Raw genomic sequence first — 13025 nt, forward strand, 5'->3', positions numbered from 1 at the left:
TTTATTTAACATGCCTTTTGACACTTATACCTAATAGAACACAATCTGAGGGACACAGAGTTATTTTAGTGTGATTTTGTCAGACTGCATAGTAAACCAACACATACCCATCTTACTGCTGCTTCTTCTTTCCTTAAGCCCATGCCCTGTAAATCACCATTATTATATGTCTCTGGACAGATCCTTAACGTCTGCCCAAGGTGCGGTTTACGGGCTTGAAGGAAAAAGTTATGTTGAATAATGGTGGGTATGATCTGAGATAACAAGTATTCCCAAATTTAATCTAGTATTGGATATCCCTGACAGATTAGGAATCCATAATGAATTTAAGACCCAAAAGACATTTTAAGATTAATCATCAATGGTCAGATTCAATAACCTGCTGTTCAGTTTGTGACATATATTAATATTTTATGCATATGTACAGGCTAAAATATAAATTAAACATTTCCTGAACAAAATTACATTATCCATACTTCAGAAAGTAACATTCTAAAACTAGTACATCCCTGTGTGTATTTTATCTATTTTTAGGAGGCAACATTAGAAGAGTAATGCCTCTTCAATGAAAAATTATTGCAATAATAAAAATCGCATTCTTAAGGATATTTAAGAACAAAATTTCAGACAATCATAGAATCTTCAAGGTCAGAAAAGACCTTTAAAATCATCAAGTTCAGCTGTTAACCTAGCACCCCCACCATGTTCTCCACTAAACCATGTCTCTAAGTGCCACATCTACATGGTTTCTGAACAATTCCAGGGACTGTTACTCCATTACTTCCCTGAGCAGCCTGATACAATTCCTTTCCTGAAGAAATTTTTCCTAATATTCAATCCAAACCTCCTCTGTGACAACCTGAGGCCATTTTCTCTGTTATTTAATTTTTTTTAGTGCTTTACATGTACGATATAAATTAACTTCATATTTTTATAATTATAATGTCACCTAAGTCAACATTACATAGATGTAATCAAAATAGTGACACTCTCAAACAAATATCTCAACCTTTCTTGCAGGCTGATTTACAGTTCTTCTCTTTCCGTGAGATTTTAAGATGTTTTAGTTGCTGTCCTAATTCTCAACAGCTAGTAATTTCCTCAATTATTTGGCTCTGCAGCCTACTTAAGACGATAATAGAAGAAGGCTGTCTAAAGGAAGATAGGACTTTCCAAAACAGTATGACATGCACAGTAAATTCTGTATTTCTGTATGCCACCCAAAAATCTGGGGATCAGAAATCAGAAGCAATCAAAGACCATGGACCTATCCAGTTTTTGCACTAAACTTCATGTATGAAGCAGTTTCCACCATTTGCCCAGTTTTCAGTTTCAATCTTTATAAGGCCACACTGCAGTGACCCAGTCTTTAGATGAAAAGACCTTGGATCACAGAAAAAAAAGCTGCCTATGGACAAAACACTTCTCTCTCAATTGGAATGGAGAAATGGAAAACAGCACTCTTTACCAGTGCTGCCCTCCAAGTCTCTATCCTCCACAGAAAATACAGCAACCATTGTGAACTCTAGATAGAAAGGCGTGTACTTGCACCCTTGGAGTGGTGTGAGTTTGCTGTGCAAAGTGACCTCAGTCTTATCTGTATCAACTCCCCTTCAGTGCCCTTTATCCATGCCCAAGCACCAGAACAGGTTTTTAGTATCACAGACCATGCAGCTCACACAAAAGCCATTGACTTCCTTTCCAAGCACTCTGATGAGGCACTGGTGCCACTTTAGCAGAGTTCACAGAGGATTTCTGGTTGCAGTTGTGTTTCAGCAGAATAAGAGGCTACTGCACATACCTGTACCCTGACTGCCTCCTTTTTGTTACTAGTAGTCCCTGCATCCTCACATGCACTGGCAAAACTGCATGTGACAGTTCCTCTACCGTCATTCCATCTAAGACATCTGGGTGAGTCTGAGTTCTTTAAAGAGGGAAAGAGGGAGATTGATGCTTTTGGTTCTTTTTTTTTTTTTTTTTTGTACTTTCCCACTAAGTTCATTTGAGAGACGCAGGTTGCAGAAGAGAATATGTGTGATGATGCCAGCATATCTGACTGGGCAAAAATCTCACTGGAGAAATAGTGATAATTTGCTTAGGGAGGTAGTGTTTTATGTTCTCAAACAAAACCTGACACACCTTAGAGTGGTGCACCAGTTCTTGCCCCAGCTAGCTATGGCACTTGCAGGCAGATATTTTTATTCCCATCACCTCCCTCAAAACCCCCCAGTAGTATAGCAATATATGATTGCCCTACATTATAATTATATGTCTCGTGGCAACTTTAGGAAGAATTACACTTCTGATCCCCTCTAATATTTTTTCTTCCTGTCAGTTACAAGCTGTCCTCAAACAGTTCATCCACTTCTTTCTTTACTTAAAAATAAACCAGAAAATAAAGCTGGATAACAGTTCAAATTTAACTAACGTGTGTTGATATCTAACTTTCCTATTATTTCATATTTAAAAGCTTTTCTGTGGAACATAATATATAGAAAGTAATGATTTTTGATCTGAGAGGTCTGATATCTGTGGTCTTTGCACGTAGAAGAGAATGGAAGGTTAGGAAAGGATGTTTGGCCAGGTGTTGAAAGTAATATATATTCTGTCTGTCTGAGATTCTTGGAAGCTTTATGGTTTGAGGAAATACAGTCTTTAAATTGTGCTTAAGCATTACAAAGGCTTATTCTTTTCTTATCCCTACTTTTTCTTTTCACAAACTCCTTCACTGACTTCCATATCAATAACTTTCAAGCAATTAAGATGGATGAACTTAAACAAGAAATGAGAGAGGGAAAAATGCATGTGAAGATGTTTTATATTTCCTGAAGCCCTGTTATTCAACCCTCAAATTCCTTGGTCGTTTGAGGACATGATATTAAAACCTGAGAAGAAGTAAAAGCTAAACCTAGGCTTTTAGTGCTGTTACTACTGCACTGCATTCCCTACTGTGTCCGTAGGAAATATGCCTTGACTTTCAGTATCAGAGGAATCAGAGATCAAGCCAGGTTACAGCTGCTGTAGGAGATTTCCTTTCCAGTTTGAATTTGGGTGTCAAGGAATTCTGTTAGGATTTTTTTTTTTTGTTTTTGCAGTTTTGATATCTAGCTCTACTGCTGACAGCCTGAACAGCCTGAATTAATATGATGGTCAAACCACAGAAGGCATCACCCACCCACTCATGGTCCTTAAACCAGAAAGGAGGGAACCTCAGTAAGAAAGGAAAGGCTTTCTTAATGTGTCAAGTATGTCAGTTTTCTGTGTAAAGTAAGAGCTGAGGCTTCACAGGGTAAATCAGTTCAAAAAATAACAAAGAGCTCTTATTTACTTTAGAGTGAAAAGAAAAAGCAGACAATCTTTTTAAAGCGTAGCTTTGATTCAAGTGACTCAATTAGTAGCTAATCACATGCTTAGTATTAGAAGATTGAAATGCAAATAATTGCTTAATATTACTTGAATTTTTAAAAAAATATATTAATCAAAATTCCTGTCTTGGATTAGAGTGTTAGTTGATAATTCATGCCCATGTGCATTTCCATTCTAACAGTCATTATTTCCCTCCGATCAACTTTGAGCAGGCTCTGACTGGAAAGATTGCACATGACAGCTAGAAAAAACAAAATTGCGCAAAGGAAAAGTTCTTCTAGCTGCCCCTAAAAGACTCCTAGACAAAAGAAGAATTTCCTCTTCCTAAATCTATTGAGCATGCATGACAGCTAAAAGAGGGTGATGTTTGATACAACCATTTCTCCCTCCTTTATTCACTATGCAGAGGAAAAATTGGACAGTAAGTTTGCATAGGTCCTTAATGTTTAGGGTGTCAGGAAAGCATCCGAAAAGCAACCTGTGTAATGTCATCTGTGCTTCATCATGAACTGAACTGACATGATTCCTTCAGAACTCACCCTTCTCAAGGAGCAATTTTTAGCAGCAGGTCAGTAAATCACCCTCTGGAAGAGCACCCCCACTGACTGTAATATCCTGATAGAGACTGTGGTTTTTTGGGAAGGTTACACAGAGGTGTTTGAAACTCCTTTCTAAGCTGTTGCAAATACCTCACTTTAGATTTGGAGTAGCTCCACATAACACCAGTCTTACAATGATGCTAAATTTTTGTGTTCCGTGTATGCTTAAGGTATTTCTACAGAGTATTGATAAAAGGAGAGTTTCAGATCTGGAAGAACTAGTTTATTCTCACTCCTGTGATAACTTACAGTTCCTACTTAAGTCCTCGAGGCAAACCAGTGTAAGAATCTGTGCTGATGCCACTAAACTACTCAGTTGTGGTTTTTCCCGGTAGTCAATGATTTGGTAGTTTAAGATAGATATGAATTTATAATAAAGAGTTGTTCTGATCTGATGTTATTTTTTATGACAACCTGTAGGCATGCTTACAAAAAAGGTATTTGAGATGTGTTATTTTACTGTCATGAGAAAGCAAATGTGCTATAAATACAGCTTCAATCAAAATGTAGTGTTTTGAGGATATGTTCACTGAACTTACTTGTTAAACATCCACTCAAAATATAAACAAATTGATACTTGAAAGACTCTGCAAAATTTGAATTTGTATTTCTACTTAGTGACAATGACTTTCTGTTGTCAGTGGCATTTCTTTTCATTTATTTTATTGTTTAGTTCTGTTTGTATTTTTGCTTTCCCTTAACTGACATGCTTTCAAAAGTTATGGTTTGGGGTTTTTTTCCAAATGTTTCTTAAAAGAAGCTTTAATTGAATAATGTAAATGGCGTTTCCCTGTCAGGCATAGACAGTCATGCAAAGGGCAATCAAAAACTATTATATAATTTTTACGAAGTGATTTTATATAGGAATAAAATTTTTAACTAAAAGATACGCTAAGCAAACTGCAAAGTGTCACCTGTGTCTACTCATTTGAAGAAAAAAATGTGAAAGAAGCCAGGCATCACTTAGGGCTTCCTTTGTGTTGTGTTGACCTTTAAATTTAAAATGGATAAGTGTATTTATAAATATGTGCATATTCAGCAATATTATGCCACAGAATTACACACTTGCAATTTTTTGCAGCATTTTTTTAAGTTGCTTTTTTCAGTTTATCTCAAACCTGTTCAAAGAACATGTGACAACTGTGTGAAAATCGACACCTTCAATATAAAGTTCAGGAGTTCAATGACCAGAAGGAAGACTGGAGTTCATAGAATGGTTCAGCAACTACTTAACAACTTATCATTAAGGTGCAAGATAAAAGTGAAGGAGTTTAAGATAACACCTTCTTTTTTACTGCCTACAAATGTCTTGAAGCAATTTCATATGTCCCAATGTGATAGAAAACGGAAGCTGGAGAACATGAAGTGTCATGAACTAAAGTGTTGCTTAAAAAGGTTTCTAGATTAGTTTTTCTCTCATTTTTAGATAAGCAAATGTATTTAATTTGTTAAGTGTATTAAGTTATTATGTGACTACTTCATAACTATTTAATAGTTAGAACAGACCAGGGGTCAGATTCCCTAGAAAGTTATGTTGTTTGTGAATTTAATTTTGGGGTCTTTTTATTTGCTTGTTTTAAATTTCTCCTCCCTCTAATTTAGAGATGTGTGATGCATCTTGAGGGAAAAGTCATCATTATATTGTTGCACCTTTCTTCTTCATGAATTTTAGTATCTTGACCAAAAGATATATATGTTGCAAGAAAATAATTCCTTTTATAAATCGGTGGAAGCTGCTGACTTTCTCTTGATAGCTCAGTAACTGCTTCAAAAACAAAACATGAATAAAGGATGCATTCTCCGAAAACCTATTCAGAAAAAGTGTTTCTTTAATTGAAGGTTAAGCCCCACATGTTAAAAATTGTTAATAATAGCATAATATGCTTTTCGTTTCTGATTTTTGGTAACTTTTCTAATTTTAGTATTTATCTGATTTTACTGGGTCATGTCTTCAATAGCTTCCACTGAACTGTATAAACTCACATGGGTTTACCTACAATAAAAGTCATGGCTCTTTCTCTTGTATTTTATCAGACTTTAAACACAGCTTTAATCTCCTAACATCATCTGAAGACAAAAGAGAAGCTTTGTAAGAAAATGTGTGCCTTGCTCCACAGTCTATTATTTTGCCCCTATAGAGTTAGTGTGATAGTGTGGTACTCACAGGCAAATCAAAGGGTGAGAACATGTGAAACTCCGTATAAAATAACAGTTTAACGTTTTACTTATTTAGTTTGTTTCCCATTTCATGTCCTGGGGTGCATCAGGCACAGCATCGCCAGCCAGGAAAGGGAGGGGATTGTTCCACTCTGCTCTGCACTGGGGTGGCCTCACCTCGGGTGCTGTGGGCAGCTTTGGGCACCACAACATAAGAAAGATATGAAGCTTTTTTTTTTTTTGCAAATGATGATGTATTCCTTTATCGGATTTTATTGTTCTTTCCTTCACCCTTTTAAATACAAAAATTACATTTTTGACTTCATTATTTAGAACAAGCTTAGCTCTCATAATCTTTCTGTGTGAACTCTGGTTCTCTTATCTTTTTCTGAGCATTTGAACTAACCCATGAGAGCTCTCCATTTTGTCTTCATCTTGTGCTAAGAATGACAAAAACTCTATGGAGTAGAAACGTTGCATCCCATCTGTATCTTATGACAGCTCTCTGCAGAATATCATGTTGAATGTTTTTGTTTGCTTAGCACAAGCTCATGTAGTTTTATGCTGCCAGCCTGCATTGGCCATGGATCATGTCATGGAAGAAATGGAGATATCCACAAGGCTCTACACGCTTTTAAATAGGACAATGATAGAAACACTATCTGACAATGTTAAATTTTTTGCTTTGGATTTCTTGATATGGGCAAAATTTTATTATTCCATTGTTATTCCTTTAGTACTGTGGCTTTGACTTTTAGAGTAAGTAATATCCGATTCTTACACATTTTGCCTGAGGAATAATCCAGTTCTGTATTGCTTCCATGGGAATGACTTGTACCATATTTATTTCTAGAATAAAAGAAAATATATAAATGCCAAATGCCCTTTTGCCCTTGACCTTTTGGTTACAGTTTTGAAAAATGAGTTTATTACTTATTAGGAGAGATAAATAATCAACAGTCATTAAGACAAAGAAATAAGTCTTGGTGAATGAATTATGCTCACAGCACAAAACAATAGGTTGTTTCCCACAAGAAGTTCAGAAATACAATTACTGTTGTGTTTCTTATTTCATGATAAATGCATCTGTGACCTGCTAGAGAGTCACATAGGACCAAGTTCAAATGTGAGATTTTGCTTCATTTAGAAGCAGCAGGGCTGAAAGTTTCCCTCTCAGATGCTCTGCCAATGCCTAGATTTGAAGGCTGTGCAAACTGTTCTTTTTATTACATGCCTTCCCTAGTTACTACAGTTGAGAACACTGGAAACCTTGGGATGCATTTCACATTCAGAATAGCTCGGGTTTCAAAAATAGGTATTCTCTGAACAGGACAGTCCTGTATTTATTTTAAGAGCTTGTCTAAAACATAAGTTTGGGATCTGTACAAAAAAATTAATTGCATTGTTCGCTACCACTGACATCTGAGAGACAGTGGTCAGAGAAGTCTTTGAAACAGACCTTGATATCTATCATCTCCTTGGAGGGTGTATGAATCAGCAGACTATTAAGGTTATTTTCCTTTTGTTGAAAAACTGGTTTTTTGCAGCAAGGATTATTTGCACTGCCTAGAAACAGAAACTCTATCAAAGTGAACCCTTTCCCCTGAGTTATGATTCTGAATTTAAAGAGTATATGTGATTTAGCTTTATAAACTAGAAAAAAAGAAAATATGATTCGAAAAAATCCTCTTTATTCTACCTACTTCAAGGATTATTACTCTTGACAAGTCAGAAAACACCACACAGACTTGAAACTATCACTGTTTGTGCAAGAGGTAAATCATGATGCAGCTTCTACACTTTACTGTTATTAACAAGTATATTTCTCATCTGCATCTTTCATAGTCAAAGATGAGTTACTACTGTTTTTCAATACAGAAATTCATTACACATTTATTATCTAAATATTGACAAGATTTCTGACAAAAGGTCATGGCCTTCTATCCACAGAAAGTTGAGCTCCCGCAAAATGGTGAGCATGAGCACTGCATTGGGCACCACCTGTGCCAAAAGGTAGTTCACTGATGGGTCACATTTTCTGTATGAAATGTATCACCTCTGAAATTAAAGTAAAAGAAAAAATACAGTAATTTTGTTCTTCAGAGCAGTCACCATATCTTGTTTTCATAGTAAAAGATGCACTTCCAGTATGAAAAATCCTGGATTTGTCAGTCCCTCTGTGGTAGCTGAAAATATTCTTTCACCAGATCATGTTTCCTTCTTATATTTCATAATTTTTCTTTGCTAAGAATAGTTTTTTTACAGGGATAAGATGGGAGTAAGAGGAAGGGTTCTCTTTGTTTTTCATAGTAGTATTTATTCGGTTCACTACTGAAGGTTTATCTAAAGGCTACATCCTTTAGAAATCCTCAGGGAAGGATTGGGTGAGATTAGAGTCAGAAAATGTCACTGACTGCTGAAGAAGAATGTGATACCATCCACTACAGAGCAAGATGAAGAGGAAAAGTCATGTTGTTCTGTCTGCTATTAAAGCCACACTTGATTCTCAATTTCAGTGGAAAAAACTCAAGTTCAGAAAGATACTGTGAACTGAAATCATGCGCACAACCACATCCCCATACTTACTTTATTTCTTGGTAAAAAAAAAGGGGGGGGGGGCTTAATTTTTAATATTTGAACTCTCAAAAATTACTTCCGTGAATGGAAAAAAAGTTAACATTATGGACATTTAAGTGAGTGATATTTGCAGAAGAGCGGCACAATTTTTCACTTTATAAGCAAGTATGTGTCAGAATCCTGATTGTATTATCCAATCTTGAATCCAGTATTATCTGAACTGAACAGTGAATTTGCCACTCCTTAGTTTGCAAATACTCTTCCTTCAGGTGTGCTTCAGTACCTGTGTGAGAAAAGAGCAAACAAACAAACTCTCTTTTTAGGTGGGAAGATAACTCAGTTTCTCTGACTTTCTTATTTCTTGCTGGCTGTGAGGCTGACAATATCAGGAGTAATTAAGGTTCTAATGTATAGCCTCAGACACCAGAGATTTGATGTAGACTAGGGTCACTTCTCGTATAGATCAGCAAAGAGCAATTGACTTAAAGTTGTAAATATTACCGAGAGAGTGACTTCAGTTGGTGACCTGGTGTGGAGCAGTCCTTATTCCTGAGATCTGAAAGACAGAAGTGACAAGAAATCTGATGCTAGGGAATTTTTCTCACCCCTTCGTATTACATAGCTCTGGGACTATGATGAAGTACAAAGGAATGACAAGATTACGAATTATAGAAATAATGACACCAATAGTGACTGGAATAATTTGCATTGAGGTTTATTACCAGGGAGAGAATGAAGGAAAAGCTAGGGGAATAGAACAGCAAATGAAATAGGCAAGAAGAGAAAAGAAAATTACAAATATACAAATTACAAAATTACAAAAAATATAAATATTTTGTATGGTTGTGAGGTAGGACCAAAAAAGATTAAATACCTTTCAGATGGAACAACAACAAATGTTATTTCTCATTTTTTCTTGTAATTCCAGCTGCTACCTCTCTGACTTCTGTGTGTTCTATGGTTACTTGCTGGTAAGATGAGGGAATGTGTGTTAGGTGAAAGGACAGTGAAGTGGGTCAAGAACAGCCTCAATGGCACAGCTCAGACAGCAGAGTAGGATCTAGTTGGAGACCTGTAATCAGTGACATTCCCCAGAGATCAGTGCTGGATCCAGCCTTATTCAACTCATTTATCAATGACCTGGGCAAAGGAATAGAATGCACCCACAGCAAGTTTGCTGATGATACAAAACTGGGTGGAGCGGCTGATTCGCCTGAAGCCTGTGCTGCCATTCAATGGGACCTTGATAGGCTGGAGAATTGGGTGGAGAGAAACCTGGTGAGGTTTAACAAGAGCCAGTGCAAGGTCCTGCACCTGGGGAGGAATAATCCCAAGTACAAGCACATGTGGGGGGCTGACCTGTGAGAGAGCAGCTTTCCAGAGAAGGACCTGGGTGTCTTTTGGGTGAAAGCTGACCATGAGCCAGCAGTACCCTGGAAGCCAAGAGGGCCAATGGTATCCTGGGGTGCATTGGGAAGACTGTGGATAGCAGGCTGAAGGAGGTGATCCTGCCCCTCTACTCCACCCTAGAGAGGCCACATTTGCAGTGCTGGGTGCAGTTCTGGGCGCCTCAGTACAACAAAGACAAGGAGCTCCTGGAGAAGGTCCAGCAGAGGTCACAAAGATGATTTGGGGTCTGGAGTGTCTCTTATGAGGAGAGACTGTGGGAGCTGGGCCTGTTTAGTCTGGAGGAGGCTGAGAGGGAAGCTCATTAATGCACAAACATATCTGAAAGGTGGGTTTCAAGAGGATGGTGCCAGACTCCCTTCAGTGATGCCCAGTGACAGGGCATGGAGCAATGGCCATAAACTGAAACACAGGAAGTTCCACCTCAGTGTGGGGGAGAACTTCTTTACATTGAGGGTGACAGAGCACTGGAACTGGCTATCCAGAGAGGTCGTGGAGTCTCCGTGTCTGGAGACCTTCAAAACCCACCTGGATGCATTCCTGTGTCACCTGTTTGCGGTGACCCTGCCTTGGCAGAGGGGTTGGACTGGCTGATCTCCAGAGGTCCCTTCCAACTCTAACAATTCTGTGATTCCATTTCATGCTCTTTTCTGCTACCTTTGCCTTTTTGCTACTCCACTATATGTAAATCAGTGAAATGTACCTGACTGAATGAACCAGTTTTGCCTATAACAACACTGAAAAGAAATGTCCAATGGAGCAAATTAAAATCTAACTAACTTAAGCACTGACTGCTCTGCTCATTTTTTGTTGGCTTTGTGATTTTGAAACATCATTCATTCCTAAGATGAAAAACAGGCTTAGGATAATATGGGCAATATGCAGAATAGCAAGTTCTGTTGAAACCTGTGACACCAGCAGAAATAATAATGAATACAATTGTGCAGATAATGTTTTGATGGAAGTAAGTGCAGTTGAATCATCCACTGCAGATGAATAAGAATGAATCATCAGAATGTTCTAATTCTGCCACAAGAATAAAAGGGTAAGATAAATATTTTAAATATATTCGCTATTTTAAATAATTAGTAGTCATTAAAGGAGTTACTAAAAGTCAAGTTTGTTTTAAAGGCCTTGCTTAGATCTGCAGTTCTGTCAGAGTAAAAATCTTTTGGAACAAAAAGGTTTGAACCCCTAACTACCTCACAATTTTGCCATGTACAATTTGATTAATTCACAGTAGAACATAGGTAAGATTTAAAAACAAATATACCCTCTGAAAACCACAAACAAACAAACACAACAACTCCACTCCCCCCTCCCCCCCCCCCCCCCCCCCATCACAAAAAACACATAGTATGGTTGGGGTTGAAAAAAAAGTAGATTTGCATTATTTTTTTACAAATCTTTTATTCTTTTATACTCAGCTATGTATCTGAAAGCCAGAAGATGACTGAATATGTTCTAACTGCTCTAGATAGGGCACTTCAATGTGTATGAAATCTCCTAGAGACTGAAGGATCCCACCAGGAGATGAATGCACTATCACTTTGAAAACAAGTACAGTATTTTGTGACATTACCTCAGAACATTATCTTCACAGAAGAGCTTGTGGACCAACATGTATAAATGCTCATTAGCCACCACAAGGCAATATGAGGTGCCTTAATAACGGGGGAGTTTAAGAGACCTCATGTAACTGTCTCACTGCTTCTTCTGTGAAGATAAAAATCTCTGTACATAAATTTTTCTTCATTAAAGATGTCATGGGATAGATTATGCAATCATTACTCATGCTGAGTAACAGATTACCATGTGAACAGCAATAGCTTGAATTGAAATGAAGTTGGTGATGGGGATTTCTTTCAGTAAATCATCCAAAATTAAGTCTCCGCAGGATGGTGTCCAGGGTTGCCTTATGAGAATAAGATCATCTGCAAGTGTATCAGGGAAAAAAAGCAAATCTCCTACTTGTTTAATATGAATGCTAGTGTAAATCGGATCAGTGAAGTATCAAATGTTTGAGATGAAGGTGATGCAGGTCAGTGATGCAGGTGATGTAGCTTGACCCCACCCACACCTGAAAATGCCGAGCTAACAACTTCATTCAGCATCTCACTTTTGTACAGGACAAAAAAATGTTCATAGAATTAGAAAATTCAGAAACAGAACACTTTGAAAAATTAACATTGTTGTGCTGATGGCTGCTAGAATTATTAGACAAAAATTATGTCCACTGACAATGTAGGTTATTATTCCTAAATTTAATTTTTGAGACATTTTGATTTGAAATCAGTCTATCAGTCAGTGAACAATGTATTTTGTTAAGAAAAATCTGCCATTGCTATTCAATCATCCAGGTGCACTATGTTGATGGACCCTCAAATCAAATTTGTGGATGAGATTTGAGACTTAATGAGAATAACACCATTATTTGTTCTCTGTCCGATAAAATTCCATCGTTGGTAAGAGAGCTTTCCTCTGTACTTGAAGTAAACATCCACCAACCATGGGAGGAGAGGATGGCATGTTCAAGTTCATCTTTAGGGTTTTGCACAGAGCAACTGTTTGGACTGGAATCACTTTATCTCAGGTCAGCGTAGCACTGATTTGGAGCTTAGCAAACTACAGCTCCTATGGCAGGTTCAAATACAGGTAATTGATTTTTGGTTTTAAATCGAGACCTGGAGTTTAAAATCTACATGTACAAAGCCAAAAAACAATGCTAATATAAAATTCAGCAATGAATAAAATGCCAAGTGTGTAACATCTATTTCTTGGCTCACACAGACAGTTGTGGCAAGAGGTTGTGTAAAATATTCCCCATCCTCCTAGGAAATTAGCAAGAAGCATTGTCTGACAGTAGTTTTCAAATAAGCTGCAAAATGAAAGCTAATCATTGTCTGACAATGATGAGTG

This window comes from Coloeus monedula (genome assembly GCF_965178545.1).
Source record: "Coloeus monedula genome assembly, chromosome: 2".
NCBI classification, from domain to species: Eukaryota; Metazoa; Chordata; class Aves; order Passeriformes; family Corvidae; genus Coloeus; species Coloeus monedula.